Source organism: Mustela nivalis (genome assembly GCF_964662115.1).
Source record: "Mustela nivalis genome assembly, chromosome: 10".
NCBI lineage: Eukaryota > Metazoa > Chordata > Mammalia > Carnivora > Mustelidae > Mustela > Mustela nivalis.
The window spans coordinates 59,153,901-59,172,422 of NC_139029.1; the positions used below are offsets into that span (position 1 = coordinate 59,153,901).

General features: G+C 35.3%; 1 long non-coding RNA gene across 2 annotated transcripts in view; it reads left to right on the plus strand.

Annotated features, from left to right (window-relative positions):
- Nucleotides 1–1,368: 1,368 nt before the first annotated feature.
- Nucleotides 1,369–18,522, plus strand: part of LOC309842438 — a 162,933-nt gene continuing 145,779 nt past the window's right edge. For both annotated transcript variants that reach the window (XR_014299645.1, XR_014299646.1), the window contains exons 1-2: nt 1,369–1,763; nt 10,105–10,305. This is a non-coding gene — a long non-coding RNA (uncharacterized lncRNA). The remainder of the gene's footprint in view (nt 1,764–10,104; nt 10,306–18,522) is intronic.

An 18,522-nucleotide genomic window follows, 5' to 3' on the forward strand; every position in this document is an offset into this window, starting at 1 on the left:
AAAAAAAATCTTAGAAAGCTATATATACAAACGTATGGTATGCTTCTTAGTTAAGACTGAATATATAAAATCTGTAAAACGTGGAAATAGGATGATACAAAGATTTTAAAACTTTATATAATGAAATATATAAAAACTTTAATAGAAATAAAATGGGTCTAGAAGAATATTTAATTCAAATCATAAATAAAGGAGTTAATATCTTTATGACACTAAATGATCAGAAATAAAGAAAAATAGTCCAAAAGAAAAAAAATGGGCAAAACTGCAAATAGATATTTCATATCTAAGTCCAAATGGTTAACAGAAATAAGACAAGATGTTCAAATTCACTAGTAGTCATGGAAATGAAAATTAAATTAACAATGAGAAATGATTTTACTCTCATTAGGCTGGCATAGAATTTGAAAAGAGCTTTAAAATTTATTGCTGGTAGGAATATAGGGAAAGGGATTGTCTTTTATATTGAGGGTAGAAAAATAAATTGTTTAGCCTTTTGAGGAATCAGTATTTCAACTTCCATAAAGTTAAAACTAGATATACCATTCACTCTAGCAATTTCACTTCTAGCAGTATATCCTAAAGGAATAAAAACCATGTAAGGATATGGATAGAAATATGTTTATTGAGACTTTGAATGTGAGGGCAAAAACTAGAAACCAAATAGATATTCATCAATTGCTGAATAAAATATGGCACAGTAACATCATGATCTATTACAGAGCCATTTAAAAAGAATGGATTAGAGCTATACAAGACAATTAAGACATATTTCTGTTAGGAAGTTTGGAAGAGAAAAAGAACAAATTTTGGAAGGAGTAAATAATATGATTATAACGGGTAAGTAAAACCTAATTTCAAAACCCATATTTATCTATTTGAACATATAGGCTTGTATACCATTATACAATTCTGAACAGTTTGCATTAAGGAATGTACTGAGTGCCTATGAAAAAGACAAAAGGGTAGGAGAAGGGATGAGGAAAAGCCCAGCATCCATTCAACTCCAGAACCCTTCATGCCTATCCCAAGTTAATGTAAATAGCACTCCTGGAATTGTATGTGGCAGTTGTACAGTTGTATATGAAAGCTCTGATACCCACTGACAGAAGTTCTGTGTAGAGAAAAATTAATGAACCTTGTATATACATGCATTTGATAAGCAAAGTTGCCTAAGTTTTCCAACAGCCTGCCCTAGTGTATGGACTACATGTTTGTGTTCCCCCTAACTCCCAAATTCATATGGTGAAACCATTACCTACAATAGTATTTGGAGATGGGGACTTTTGAAGGTAATTATGATTAAATGAGGTAATAATGGTGAGGTTCTCCGGACGGGATTAGTGCCCTTATAAGGAGAGACATCAAAGAACTTGATCATTCTTTCTTCACCACGAGAGGACATAGCAGAGCAGACCATCTGCAAGCCAGGAAGAGAGCTCTCAACAAAACCCAACCAAGCTGATATCCTGGTCCCAGATTTCCAACCTTTGAAACTGTGAGAAAAAAAATAATTCTAGTCTATGGTATTCTATGGTATTTTTGTTATGGTAGCTTAAGAACACTGATGCACATAGACTAGAGAAGGTTGAAGGTGGAAATGAACACACCACATTTTCTTTCCAATTCCTGCTTTAAGATATACTTAACATTAGTCATAATGCATTGTGGAAAAATACTTCAGAATTTTAACACTTCCATCAAAGAGCTCATAAAGAGTCCAGGAGGAGCAACACGAAGACAAAAATTAACTGTGATATAAGGTAATGAATAATGAACTTCTAATAATCTACTACAGAAGCAGAAAAGAAATATGATTTTGAATGAGGATTTAAAAAATACTTCAAAGAATGTATACATTATGAATAGGATTGAAAAGATTAATGTATTTTTAAAAAGGTGAGAAATAAGACTTTGGAGAAAGGAGGGAATATAAAAATAAATGTGTATATATTGACAGGATAAGACTCACTTTGGGAAAAGATGTATAGTAAATTGAACTAGTGTATGGGTATATAGATGAAAGTGGCCAAGAATGAAGTTGTAATACTCACTGTGAAGGGCCTTTTTCTTAGTGTGTGTTCTCCAGAAGCAGATCCAGGGACAAGGATTTTAATGCAAGTAGTTTACTTGGAAGGGGCATTTATGGGGATGGAGTGGGGAAGTGATTCAGAGAAGGGAATACAGTCAATGTATTTGCATTATAAAATTAGCTACCTTACAGAGTAACTGGGTACTGAGCTTAATCTCACAGGATACTGTGGAAAATGTCATAAAACAGCTCAGAATTACCCCAACCAAAATGTGGGTAAGATTTTTAGGACTGTGTTCATTCACCAGCTCCCAAGTGGCATTATCTGAGTACTGTTCCCAGAGAGAGTTAATTCTCCACCTGTATCAACCTGCTGCTGCACCAGCAAAGTTGCCTTTTGTTATATTAGGGTAAGAAATTCTCACACACACAGAAGCCAGTATTAGCAGGCAGAGTACCTTGAAAGAGTTAAGGTGTGATGGATATGGCAAAGGACCAACAATACCTAATACAATTTAATGAATTCTATGCTAAAGATTTGGGATGGATGGATATTGGTGGCATCCCCTTTGGTTAATATCTACAGACTTTTAAAGTCATTAGATGTGTGAACTCAGGGACATGGGGTACTCCCATGGATTTACTAATCTCAAGGATTAGTAAAGATGTATTATATGACTGTCTAAATGGTGAAAACATTTAACTAAGTAGGGAGTTTGAGAGAAAAGACTGCTTAGGAGTGAAGGCATTAAGTACTGTTTGAGATGCATTTAGTGAGTTGGAAGTTCCTCTGGCATACTCTGATAAATATGTCCATTAGACAATGAAGGAGTTGGGGCAACTGGAGCTCAGAAAATAGATAGGAGCTCCAGAAAGAAGAGATTTTTAAAGTCCTAGGGATGTATGAGTAAGCAAATGCCTATTTCCCCACGGGGATGTACCTTGGATCAAAGATCTTCATTCTGGTTCCCAAAAAATTAAAACTCATGTGATAGACAGAAAACAAGACCTGAAGTAAAAGGTCTGGATTTGAATCTAGACTGTCATCAACAAACTATAACGAGGGTCGAGAGGACTGCAAAAGAAAAATGCTAAACTTTTTGATAATAAAAGCCAATGCAAGCAAGTTTTCCGAGGGAATATACACAACTGTGTCTGTGTCACATTTTGGTAAAATAAGTCATATGATTACATAAAGAAACAAATATATATTCGACCTCTGCCGCAGCAACATCTTCCTAGGAACAACGCAAAAGGCAAGGGAAGCAAGGGAAAAAATAAACTATTGGGATTTCATCAAGATCAAAAGCTTTTGCACAGCAAAGGAAACAGTTAACAAAATCAAAAGACAACTGACAGGATGGGAGAAGATATTTGCAAACGACATATCAGATAAAGGACTAGTGTCCAGAATCTATAAAGAACTTAGCAAACTCAACACCCAAAGAACAAATAATCCAATCAAGAAATGGGCAGAGGACATGAACAGACATTTCTGCAAAGAAGACATCCAGATGGCCAACAGACACATGAAAAAGTGCTCCATATCACTCGGCATCAGGGAAATACAAATCAAAACCACAATGAGATATCACCTCACACCAGTCAGAATGGCTAAAATCAACGAGTCAGGAAATGACAGATGCTGGCGAGGATGCGGAGAAAGGGGAACCCTCCTACACTGTTGGTGGTAATGCAAGCTGGTGCAGCCACTCTGGAAAACAGCATGGAGGTTCCTCAAAATGCTGAAAATAGAACTGCCCTATGACCCAGCAATTGCACTATTGGGTATTTACCCTAAAGATACAAATGTAGTGATCCAAAGGGGCACGTGCACCCGAATGTTTATAGCAGCAATGTCCACAATAGCCAAACTATGGAAAGAACCTAGATGTCCATCAACAGATGAATGGATCAAGAAGATGTGGTATATATACACAATGGAATACTATGCAGCCATCAAAAGAAATGAAATCTTGCCATTTGCGACAATATGGATGGAACTAGAGCATATCATGCTTAGCGAAATAAGTCAAGCAGAGAAAGACAACTATGATCTCCCTGATATGAGGAAGTGGTGATGCAACATGGGGGCTTAAGTGGGTAGGAGAAGAATAAATGAAACAAGATGGGATTGGGAGGGAGACAAACCATAAGTGACTCTTAATCTCACAAAACAAACTGAGGGTTGCTGGGGGGAGGGGGTTTGGGAGAAGGGGGTGGGATTATGGACATTGGGGAGGGTATGTGCTTTGGTGAGTGCTGTGAAGTGTGTGGATCTGGTGATTCACAGACCTTTACCCCTGGGGATAAAAATATATGTTTATAAAAAATAAAAAATTATAAAAAAAAATATATATATATATAAAGTAATGCTTTGGCAAATTTCTATGGGCAGGGAAAACAAATTGTGTCAAGTTTGATGTCATGACTTTGCCAAAATTGTTAAAATTTCCAGATGTACACTGAAGAAACTAATAAAATCCCAAAGTACTTTTAAATTGCAGCCCTCAAATTTAGCAAATGTAGATGACATAATGCAACATTCTAACTTATGGTGTGGTGTACAGGTATTTTTGAGTGATATGGATTAGGTTTGTATGTTTTACTTCTCAAAAGGAAATTATTCCTAAGAAATGTAGAGACAGTTTGCAGAGATTTGACATAGATGGACGGCCCTGAACACTACAAATGAAAGAGTTCAGAGCTTTTAAATTGCACTATGTAAACAGAAGAGGCTGGTTAAATAACAGATCCATCCTCCTTCCTTTTTTCGAATAAATTGAATACAAATAAAATGCTGACTTAGTAAAAATGTTGAAAAGCATGTTTCCTGAAAGAACATGAAATTTAATTATTATGTAAAACATAAAGTGAAAATGTGACTATTAATGTTTTACATGGGTACCCAGGATGGTAATTTTGAGATAGTAATAAATATTCAGAAATTTAAATAATAGGTAGAAATGCTCTGAGGGTGACTTCTCATCAGGATGATTTGTCTATGTCTATTTGATATGTAATAAGATAGGAACAGAGTACAAACTCATTTACAAGAGGTTGCTTTACAACCATAGACAAAGAATTTACTGAGGAAATGTATGCATTAAAAATGTAAGTTCAAAGATCCCTTTTTATATTAACTGGCATTCATCTCCTCTAAGATCCAATCTGCTCAACAGACTTCAACCACATTCTTACATGGCAACAATAAAGGACTGCAATTAAAAACATTTAAAATTTGACTTTGCAAACTGTTTAAAGCTTTTCCAGAGGAAATAATGTGTAGCTTTTACAACAGTCCATTCTTCATTCTCTCCTAAATTAGCTGCATAATATATGAGCAAATTTCCATGCCTAGTTAGACCTCATTATTCAGTGAAGTCTCAGGGAGATAGGATTTTTTTCATCATTTTTTTCCTTTGCCCTTTAAGCATCTTTCTAATTTAAACAGTCTCAACGAACACTGATATCATTGTATCCATCAATTGTATTTGTTTTTGATGAAATGGCAATGAAGCATGGATTCTTCACATTGACCTCTTATGTGTGTGTGTAGATTTTTAAGCATATTTATTTTTGCAAAAAGATGCATAGCTTGGCAATTGTAAACTTGCAAATAAAATATGTGAAGATTATGACTCTGAGAGGATTCAGTGTAGAATAAACAGCCAACGAGATAGAAAACAAAGGGGCTAGATAAAGTGAAGTCTTAAACTGACAATCTGTTACTTAAATATTTAAAGTTGTTTTTTTTTCTTTCTCCCCCTGGGATTATTTTCTTGATTAGTATTAAAGGTGTTTTAAGCATTGTTTGCAACTGTTGCTTCAATGCTGTTTGCAACCTCAATCTGTATCCATGTCCAATCATAATGTGATACTGTCAAATTCATAAATAGAAGCCTTTTCACTTGCTCATTTCTGTGTCCAGGATATCCAGATGCAAAACTGCCAATTAAGGATTCACATGGATCGTATCTGTTTGATCTAAATCTTAGTATCTGCCTATGATTTTGTGTTTCTTAGTTGTTTGCAAGGTGATTTGTAACAGGTCAAGAGCCAAAATTAAAATAATGGTGTTTTAGGAAAAACAGGAGCTCTTTTAATTAGATCCAACTCAGATAATGAGATTTTTTTTTTCTATCAGGAAAACACTATAAATAGCAATCTCTCTATTTGAAAGCGAGATCTACTAAACTAAAGAATCTAGCATAGCAAAATAACATAAAACTGGTCCAAAAAGGGTAAAACCAAATTCTTCTAAATATAAGTCTATGAATAACAATTAGTATTGTTGACAATAAGAAAAAAAAATCTGAGTTTAAGATTATAATTGGCTTAGAATAAAATCTAAGTTTTAGCATTTACCAATATGTAGGATTTAATCTTTAGACTCCTTGGTCATATCATTAGAAAGATGGGAATATTACCTAACTTGCCATATTAATAAAGGAGCAAAGTAATTATATGTGAAAAGTAAGGGTTAGTGTATTTAATACTTTTCTCACACTAAAGGCTTCCTTGAGCATCCAAACTAATTAATCATCTTGTTATACTGATAGAATGGAAAAAGCAGTTAACTGAATAAACCCTTTGAGGGTACCATATCTTGTGAACATGTGACATTTGCTATTGACAGGGTACCAATTTAGATTTTCAAATCAAATCCCTAAGATACATTTTGACTTAAAATATACTTACCACTGCAAACATATGACAATGGCTACTTTAATATTGTTTACCAAAATGCTAGAATCTAGCTTTAAGATTAGTATGATGGGTCTCTAATTCCATCATTTTTAAAATCATGAAAAACTAGCAATGAGAAATAATGCAATAACATTGAAAAGAGGGTCAAAACATGCTATTTGTCTCTCCACCTTGCTAAATACCATCTAATCTCTCCCTCTGCTATCTAATTCAAGAAAGAAACTGCCCATGGCTAGTCATTTCATTTCTAACTGAGGGTTTGTTCACCTATATTTCTCCTCTGAATTTTCAGAAGCATTGTTCCTCAAATTACCTTTTCTTTTCTATCACTACATTATTAGCAAGCAATGGTTGCCTTAGCAACTATTTAATAAGTTGCAACTCTCAAAACCTATCTTTTCTGGAGAGAGTCTTCTGACAGGCTTCCTCATAGAACCAATAACTCTTCCTAATAAATATGTAAAAACATTATTTCTGATTAGAAAGCTAACCATGTAGCTTAAATATTTAAAATGTTTTACCACACATTCAAGAGTTAATTATATAAATTTATGGAAAAACTAAGATACTGTTTCACAAAATAATAATTGATTATGATAAAATCTACCATTTACTAAGTATTGTATTATTCCACTGTTTTGTTTTTTCAATTACCTAAGAGGTATGATACAATACTATCTAAGTTTATCAGATGACAGACTAAAGCTCACAGGGGCTAGTTCAGTAGCATGGTGGTAAACATTTCACAATCAAAGTCCAGCTCTCTGGGGGGAAAAAAAAAAGAATACACACACAAACATACTCACACTATACACACACACACACACATAATTTCATTACAAATATTACTAAATTAAAGTATGTGAGCACATAATTCAAGAAATAATACTTTTATTTTACTATAATATATTTACGTTCATGTCATTTAATTTTTAATAATGGTTGTGTTTAATTGACTTGTAAAATTTCTGAAAATTAAACACTGAGCTCTTGCAATCTACTACTACTAGTCTTCAGTTTATCCCTAGGTTAGTTACATGGTCAAGGTCAGACTGCTACTAAGGACTGTACTAATTAGATGCAATAGCATTTTTTAAGGAAGAGATTCAAAGAAATATGGGTACAGGGCTGCCTCAAAAGTTCAAAGAAAGAATTCCTGTTAGAAGGCACTGTGTTCTCAAGACCAACCAGATAAGACTCTTGACTCCGGGGAAACAAACCAAGGGCTGTGGAAAGGGCAGTGGGTGGGGCTGGGGTAACTGGGTGATGAGAATTAAAGAGGGTGCATGATGTGATGAGCATTGAGTGTTATATTCAACTAATGAATTATTGAGCATTATATCAAAAACTAATGATGTACTATATCTTGGCTAATTGAATTTAAAATTAAAAAAGTTTCATACTTAAAAAAAAAAAAAAAAAAAGAAAGAAAAAAGAAAAAAGCCCTGCCCTCTCAAGTTTAACTCAGACATCTTTGGCATATTTCTCTTTGCTTTTTATTTCCCTGGTAATTTACTGCTCAGAACCCAGCACTCATTTCTTTATTGACATAAATATATCTTTAATGAGTTTGATTTCAATTCATTATCTATGACCCATTCCCACAGTGGCCTGAAAGTTTGCTCCTTCAGCTGTGACCCTGTCAACCATCTCCCTGTGGACTAGACCTCTTCTCAGTTTGACGTGCTCCCTGGCTTTGTCTGTGCTGTTTTAACCACAGTTCCTTACCTCCATTGCCAGCATTTCGCAGGTGCCATAGCAGAGAATGGGTGTCCTTTGAAAGATCACTGGCAAAAGGAAGTTAGAACATGGAACTCCTCAAACCGATAGGCTGGCAGCCCACTGAGGAAAAGCTTCCCCAGTCAGGGCTCTCTCCTGGCATAGTACATAAGAAGTAAACTATTTTTGACATTTCTTTATTCCCTTTTCATGACTCTCTTCTGTATATTCCCAGTTGAGCTGGCTCTCCCTTCTCATTTAATGTCCTCAGCGTGAACTACCCTTCCCTGTGACCAGGTCCTCAGCTCACATAAACACATTCCATGAAAACTTCTCCTCTGTCTACCATATCAATTAGTATTGATTGATTATTTATTTGCCCTCCACAGAATAATGCTTACCCCTGCATTATAATCAATAATAATCCCTCTCACATGAAGTTTATGCCATCACTTTCATGTGCTTGACACTAAAATATGTGCTAGGGATAAACATAACTAGAGAGTGCTTCTTTACCTGAGGATTCTTTTTGGAAATATAAAGACGGGATGTAATTGCGGTAGTGTAAATGCTGTGGTAGAGGAAATTGTTCTAAAAGGAGGATTAAATTTGGTTTGTTCTGATCCTTCCTCAAATCTCATAGCATATGGCCCCACCAAATCTGATTTTACTTATGAACAGTCTTAGCATCCACTAAAAGACAACAGAACCTTGCTTCTACCACCCCCCCCTGCCCTTTTTCTTTAAGTAGGCTCCACACCCAGCATAGAGCTCAATGCAGGGCTTGAACTCACAGTCTTGAGATCAACCAGGCACCCCCATTTTTTTTAAAGTGATACTTTAGTCATTATATTTCTCTCATTAATGTGTCAGTGGTATTACTTCTGAGTGCTACAAGAAGAAATAGGATAAGATACCTTATCTGGATTGAAATATGCTGAAGGGGAATCACATTTCAGATTTAGCAAACATGTATGGAACAGTTACTATATGATAGGTATTAAGACAGCTATTTTCAAAATGACATTTAAACCTCCTACAACCACCTACACCTTTTTGGAAGGTGAAAGAACAAAATTATCTTATAAGTTAATCCTTTAGCTCCTAAAAGCTTGACCATGACAACTAGGGAAAACACACACACACACACACGCACACACACACACAACCACAACCACACAACCACAAATATTGGTGCCCTATTTAGTTAAAAAAGGACAGAATATAATATCACTAAGGCATTACTGTCTTGGCCAGATAAAGAAAGTCATAATATTCACTAATAAGACTGTCCTCAGGGAATGATTCCATTGTTGCTTCTTACGGATAGTATGTGCTTGTTGGTGGTAGTGTTGTTAGTATTGCTTTCTAAAAGTGATTATAAATGTTTTACTTCTATTTTTTTTGTTGTTGTTGTTCATTTGTTTGTTTTGTTTTTATAGAAATAGAAGCACTGTGGGCATGGGTTGATGCAGGTGAGTCCAAGTAATTGCTTTGAAACTTGCATAGCATTCCAATTTAACTTTAAATGCTCATGAAATTCAGAGCAGGAGGATCTAGTGTGAGGCAACACTTGGGCTTTAGCCCTTTCTAGTTGTGTAATTGTTTGCTTTTCTTTGCTCTATGAATTCTTTATGACTCAGGATATCAAAAATGCACCAACAGTTGCAGTAAATAAAAGATCTTCCACCATGTGCAATCCACGGGGAGAACACCATTGGAGACCGAGGGAGCAGCCTGACCTTTCCCAGCACTTTCACTCTGTGTAGGAAGGAAGGATTTCATAGGAGTAGTTTCAGTATCAACACAAAACTCCTCATCTTGAAATATCTGGCCCTCTCAAGGTAAAACCTTTGATGTAATTATCAGTAATCCATCTATCTAAAATATTTGTTATTACTTTGTATTTGGCTAATATTTGTTATTATATAAGATACGAGCCTTAAAATCCAAATAATTGTGTTCTTTGACGTTGGTCCAGTTTATCACAAAAGACTGGTATACCCATAATTTCAACAAAGCTTTATCATCTGCTGTGCTCTTAAAAGCCCTAGATATATAGGACTTTACACTCATGAATATGTATTTCTATATAAAATACAAAGCCACTGTTTATGGAATATCTTCATATGCTCTTATATTATTCCCTGAATATTTTAAAGAGTTTAAATTAATCTTAAAACCAATGAACTTACAAAACAAATTTTTATCATGTCACTGGGGTGTCAAAACAAATATCTATAGTTGCACTTACCCAGAATAGTCCTCACAAGATTTAAATTTTTTTTTAATTGTATGTGGAGTTTTTTGGAAAATCATGAATTATAACTTATTTTGTATTTGTAACAAGAAATGAATATATAGATGTACAACACATAGAAAAACAAGTTATGCTCTTGGTATCTTAAGTTATCAGAAAAAGACAAGGCAGAATTTTAAAGAATCCTTCATATCCTGTTTTCTTTGATTCGATAGTGTTCTTTTAAAGAGATTAAAAAAGACTAGAATTCATTACAAATCCTTAATTGCCAGTTTCTCCACAAAATAGATGTTTATGTGCAGGCTTCAGAATAGCTACCATTCATTTGAGGGAGATCTTGTACAGCCGAAGTTTAAATAAACAGCAATGTTTTACTAAGTTTGCAAAAGCGTAATTAGTCCTAGAGGCACAATATTTTTAAGCGTCAAACACTTGTTCTCCAGCTGTACTATTTGGATCTGTAGTTTCAGACATGGCTTATATGCATCTCATTGAAGTCCAAGCCTTTTCATGACTGACAAGCACTTTCACTGTGTGTGTGCTCACAGAAATAGAACAATACATCACTACTACTTTGATAGAGGCATCTGCTACTTTTTTTTTTTTTTTTTTTTTTTAGTTCAGTAGTGCTTATAAACACTTCAAAATGAATTCCACTGGGGGAGCAGTAGCATTAATTTGTGTTTGTTCTGTCATGCAATTATATTAGAGAAATGAAATAACTGATCAGGAAATTCACAGGTGGGCAGAAATGGTAGTTTAAACATATCTTTCTTGCAACACTGGGATTGAGTCTATAGGGGATCATGTTATTCAGTTCTCTTTTTTCAAACAATACCCCAGAGAAAATTATTTTGATATAGTCAAAGGTTTTTGTTTTTAAGTAGCAGATGTTGTTTTTTAATTTCTTTCATGTATATAATAAATAACAAAGAGCAATTACAAAATATGTTCACTTTAACAATTTTGTAGGTAATGGACCTTTTTATTGTGGCTGGTTTATTTGGTGCCTTGATGGTGTTAATGAGACCCAAGTCACTGGCATGGTGCTAAGTATTGACCACATCTAACCCAGTAGACTATGTGGTGGACCTTGGAATGTGCATATACTTCTAACTATAAGCACTTGAAGCCATATAGATTGTGATTGCTAGTATAAAGAAAGAAGACATAGTTATCTCTTTATCTATCATCTATCTATTATTGTTTTCTTTCTTTAAGTAGCAGTGATGGATTTGTATCAAGCAATATGGTATATATTTGAAATATTATACTAGCAATCACAAGGCACCAACAGCAAAAGGAAAGTCTTCCCCAAGCAGCCTGTTGCTGCCTAGCATGTTGATGACATGCTTCAGCTCAGAATGCCCTTCTCTCCTATTTCTATCACTGATAACTTATCCATATTTAAAGATAAACCGATAAACCTTTCCCTCTTTTACCTGAATGAAGGTAACTTCCTTCTTCTCTTGACACTGAACTTTTGAGAACAAGGATCATGACTTACCTTTCATTCCCTTATCACACAGAAGATGCTTAAAGACTATCTATATGAAAAATGATTTATCCCTATCTTACCCTAAAAAAAAAAAAAAAAACGGAGAGATATAAGCTCTCACATAGTCTTGAGTTACAGATCCTTTATCACATCTCTAATATATATTACACCTTAAAATATATTAGGGGCTTCTGACTCTACCAAACAGAATAATCCCCTCTCTGGTTCATGAAAGTTTTTCAAATGATAATAAAGAGATAATAAAAAATGTAAATCCACAGCAACAAAGAAAATGGCAAAGAAGGCAACAGTGGACAGAAATCCAACGGAAGAGTAGGGACTACTTAGGCTGCCAAAGAAGCTATAGCTGGGAATCCTGAAGCCTGAAACTGTTGTAGAGGCAACTTGGGTCAAGGAGATGGTCATGGTTTAAGAGTATGAGTTTATACGCCTAGAGCAATAGGAAACTATTGAAAATTTCATGTTGGATGGAATGACATAATCAGATCTATATTTTGTAGAGATAAATAAGAACCAGGGAAATATTTGTAATATATGTTAAAGACAAGGTATAAAGAGGTACCTGGGTAGCTCAGTCAGTTAAGCATCCAACTCTTGATTTCAACTCAGGTTATGATCTCATGTGAGATGAGCTGTGAGATCCAGCTATGAGATCTAGCTGTGAGATCCATCCCCACATCAGGCTCCATCCTGGGCATGGATGAAGCTTGCCTAAAATTCTCTCTCTTCCTCTCCATTTCCATTCCCCCAAACTCTCTCTCTCTCAGGGGGAAAAAAAAAAAAAAAAAAAAAAAAGGACACAGACTTAATAAACCCAGTATATAAAAAGTTCTTACAAATTCATTAAAAAATTGAAAATAACCAATTGTGAACTAAGCAGAAGATATAAATAACCAATTCACAAAAAATAATTACAACTGTCCAGTAAATATGAAAATGAAATTTTGAAGATCAATGAAACATTATGTTTTGTTTGTAAGAGTTCATATTTAAAAATTGTTTATGGCCTTATAATGTTGGTCCCCTAATAATAGGTCCATGGTCAAAGGAGCAGGACTGATACAAAGCGAAGGTCAAGCAAAGCTTTATTTTGCGCCAAGCATCAAGAATCAAACTGACTGGCTGGGGCCATGCCTCCTACAGAAAGGGTGACTCCTCCCTGCCTTACAGACTAACTTTTATAGAGCAAAGGCCATGTGATTGGTTCTGACCACACACAGGTGGCCAATGAGATTGTAACACCCAGAGAAATGACTGGGTTTCACAGTCATGCTAGGTTCCACCCGGGTGGCCAATTGAATTACAACTCACCCCATAGTAGCTATTAGAACTAGCCTAGCCTATCACTTTAGTCAGAATTGGTGCCCAAAAGGCGCCCAAAAGGCAGGGCCCACACTCCTTGGTAGCTAGGGAGACAGTATGTGCGCTCTACTGATTGGGTGTCTCCACCTGCCCTGACTCATCCTTGCATTCTGGCTGTTATCTCCATCTGACCTGATCCACCCTTGTATTTGGGCCCTTACCTGGGACTGGTTTCCTGGACTTGTTTTAAGTAAGTTCCCCTGGCGGGGGCAGGGTCAATTTAAGTTCTACTTCATAAACAACGAAATGGCTGTCTAACCGGGGTAGGGCCGCTCTGGCTGAATAGGCCCTTACAGTAATACTGTGCAGCCATTGCTTAACCAGGTTTATTGGCATGGAAAGATGTTAGTAACACATTATTAGTAGAAAACATGGGTTTCAACAGGCCATGTATTGCATTATTCTGTAGTTAGCAATATCCATGTATATGTGCACTCACACAAATGTATGCGTATGCATGTGCATGTGTGTGTGTGCACAGAGTAAAAGGCTAGAAGAAAGGAGGACAGTTATCTCTAGCTGGGGAAGCTACTTTTATGAAACCAGATAATTAAATTAAATGAATATGAATGTGTATTATCATTCAAAATATTGGGTATGCCGAGTTGCATTCTACACTGAGCATTGTGCCAAATGGTGGGTGTGAGGGTAAGCAAAGTTCAAGAGGTTTTATGTCTACTGCTCTAGTTAAAGAGAAGAATAAAAGTATTTAAAACTACTAAATCAATGTAAAGCATTGTTAATAACAAGACAAGAAATATAAATAATATATGCTACCTGATTTCACAGGAGAGATGACGGCTGTTAATTTTCAGTTAGAACCCTCAACCTGTACTTATTGTTTTCACTGAAAAATGCTGAGTTTCCAATTTTTATCGGCTTTGGTAAGTCCTAGAAATATGAAATGTAAAAAGGAGACCCTGACCTCAAGGAACTCAAAAGGAAGATGGGTACAAAGGAGGACAATACATCAAAATACACACAATAATACAAATAAACTCCAGAGTAGCTTAACTGCTGAGTAAGAATGCAGTAAAAATGCCCAGCCCAGCATTTCCCTTTAAATTTCTGAGAGCTACTCCCTTCACAGTCTTTCACACCACTCCCTTCACACACAGACACAGGTGCACACACACACACCCCTCAAAGGCTGTGACTGGTGCAGTTTTCTAATTCTCACAGTAGCCTATGTTCCAAATTTACTCTATATCCCCTCAAAGAGTGATAATTTGTCCTGTATCAGTCTCATGCTTTGTTCAGATTCTCAGTTGGTCTAATACTCTGGACCAGAAAGTTAAGGCTATGGTGCCATTCAAATAGCAGCTGAATGTTATTGAGAAAGAAATAAAACAATCTTAAGATGTGACATTGATGTAGAATTGGGCAAAGAATCTATTATCTTTAAATCAATGACATATTTTTTACAATAATTAATAAGAATTACTTTTTAATTCTAGGAAATGAGCTAGGACCTTTCTATGTATTATTTAATAATCTTGCAAACATACTAAGAGAGTACTCCCTTTCTTTGCAAATAAGTAAACTGGAACTCAGAGAATTTATATAAAATGACCTACTCACAATAAGCAGTCAGATTAAAGTTAAAACCCAGTTTTTTACGGCATCAAAATGCATATTCTAGTAGACCCATTTGGGAGCACTTATTATGCTAGAAACTTAACTAGGTGTTGTGAAGAGAAAAATAAGTCAAAGTCTCTTTATTTTGTAATCTCACTTTGTAAGCAATTACTCTCAACTTACTCCGTTACTTCCCTTCGCTCTTGCTAGAATAATATTACCAAATAAATGAAACAGAACTGTTTGTACAGAAGTGAATGAATAGATGTAGGGCACTCTGAGTTCACCAGATAAAAGCATTCTATGAGTTTAAGATGTTGTAATTATTATGAATTGGTGCAAAAGTCCATGTCTCATTTTGTTACATAGTTTGGCTTTACTATTCAAATGTAACCTTCCATACTTCTATTTTGTTCATACTCCTATTTTTAAATTTGTTCAGTTTTTAAAGAGAAATATAATGTTTGCATTACCAGTTCACCTACATTTAAATTAGCATGAGATCATCATTGAATGTGGTGAAACATTAACCATGCTGCAAAAAGGACTCACCTACAGCAGACAGGGCAGTTCAATGCAGAGTGGCACAGCTTAAATTCTAGACTCTTCGCATTTTGGCAAGGGGCATACTTCTCAAGCATACAAAGCTAAGGAGCTAGGAATCCATGTGAAACAATTGTGATTTACTATGTTGCAATTTAATATATAATGTTTGGCACTCTCCTAAACTTTGTGAAAACCCCACATGGTAACAATGTACCTAAAGATAAAAGCAGAGACAAAATCACTTTTTATAAAATAATGTGTGCATTTACTTTTTATTAGCTCTTACTTGAGAGAAGTATATTTATTCTTTTTATATACAAGAAAACTCCAAATCTTTGTAGGCTTCCCAGTTTATCTCCATTTGATTGATGTCTAGGCATGTACTCTAAACTTTCTTTAAATATTTTAACTTATATTTACATGTATACAGGTTACATGGCAAATTTTCAGGCAGTTATAAACTTCTGAGAAGGAGGAACCATTTTACATTGCCTAATGTCACTGAATTTAGAATTTAAAATTTGGGCTCAAGTAAAATTGCTAACACATTTAAAATGAGCTTATAAACGGAAGTAAGTAGTAAAGGGCAAAGCCATTAGGTCAAATGGTTTCTCCAAAAGGAAGGGGCATTAACCAAAATGCTGATAAAGCCACGTAAGACCTATGGTTAAACAAATGAATGGAGATTTGAAGAAAACCCTAAGATAGTGTGTAATGGAAATATCAAGAAAGAAACTCAATGATTCTGCACTAGGAGGAAAATCCCTATAGAAGAAAAAAATGGCAGGATAAAAATGAACAAAACCCAGATGCAATGAAATTAACAACAAATAGAATGAGAGCAGAAAAATGTTGTATTTTGATTGAAAAATATAGAGAGAGGACAGAGAGTAAGACATTTTTGTGTTTATTTTTCCTTCCAAGTTTTTATTTAAATTCCAGTTAGTTAACATGCAATGTAATATTAGTTTCAGGTGTAGAATTTACTGATTCAACACTTCCATAAACACGGAGTGCTCGCCCCAAGTGCCCTCCTTAATCCCATCACCTATATCCCCCATCCCTCCCACCCATACCTCCTCTGGTAACCATCAGTTTGTTCTCTATAGCTCAGAATCGGTTTTATTGTTTTCTCTCTCTTTTCCCCCTCTACATTCATTTGTTTTATTTCTTAAATTTCATATATGAGTGGAATCAAATGGGGTATTTGTCTTTCTCTGACACATTTCAGTTAGCATAATCCTCTCTAGTAAATGTTAAGTGAGTCACATTTTGTTTAATTTGGGTTTAGCCAAGGATGTGTTGATATATTTAGGTTGTCATTAATGCAAAGGTAGTACTCAAGATAGTCCAAGTATAGTCAATATACTGGAGAACATTGAAAGCTTCAGAAAGTCATCTACTTTGGAAATTGTTTGTGTTCTGTTTGGCTCAGGTTTTTCTCAAATTTAAATACATGGAATCCTTTGCTCCCTGTGACTCAAAGAGGTAAGCAGGTATCCATCATAAAGACTAGATGAAGTATACACACACCCAGGTGAGACATTCTGGGATTTCAGTTAGATAAAAACTGCCCAAAGGAAGTAATCAGGTCCTTTTCAGTCACTGATATATGTTAGTATCACATGCTAGTTGGCATATAAAGAAATTTCAGTAAATTCTTATTAAACAAGTGAATGAAGGGAGGATATAATAAATAAACAAAGGAATGAATATGGATTACTTCAAAATAACTATCAGTGAGGACCATGTCAATAGGTCCTCTTTTGTAAGATTAAATGAGTTAATATATATTAGGAACGTATCTAGAAATCAGTCTTTAGGGACGTGTTAAGGAATGTATCTAGAAATTAGTATCTAAAAATTAGTAAGTGCTCCGAGTGTTAGCTATAATTATTGCTTATTCAAAAAGAAGGTAGAAGTTAGGGCTGACAACCTGGTTCTTAGAGTTTTTGAGTACAGCTTAGAAAATAAGCATTTTCTAAAGAGGACTGGAAAACTCATATGGATTTTAGAAGGCATTGGTGTCCTGGTAAGAATCCACCAGAAACTTCATGCATGATAAGAAGGCAGATTTCTCACAAATCTCAGCTTAAGAATTGGTGTCTATGACTGTAAGTGATACATCCAATTTCAATAGGCTAGGAACACACAGAATAGATCGAGTTCGTCAAGAACAATCCTCACAAGGCAAGGAAATATCCTTAGAGGACGTAGAATTATAATTGGCTTTCCTGCAAAATCCACAGAGAAAGCATTAAAACACAGGTCTGTAGGGCACCACCCAGACTACCCTCCTGCTCACCACTTTTGTAGCTTCCTACTTTGATCCATCCTGATGAGACGATCCCTGTCCATCAACCACATGAGGATAGCAAAGAAGGGTTAAGTTTCTGTTGCCTTTCTATATACATTTGTTGAAAAGCTTGCTCAGCATCCAGATCTGCTGAGTTATGGAAGCAGGGGAGTATTTTTATGTGCAAAAGCACAGTCCTTCAGTGCTGCTTTATTGTGTTTATTTGGAAGCAAGCTTATAATTTTAGTGACATGTTCTCACAGTTCTTGGGTTTTATTGTTATGCTGAGGTCTAGCATTTTTTTTTTTTTTCCTATCTAGTTGCCTTTGCTTGCCACTCATTTTTGGCCAACATATTGCTCAGAGGAGATTATTCCTGCCTCTACCACTTTTCTCCAGGTTTTTTAAAACAATGGCATTTCTGGGCATCTCTTCCAGTGCTAGCCTTGGGAGTGTTATTTTTCAGCAGTAGAGGGAATGAACATAGTCTCAAAGACTGTA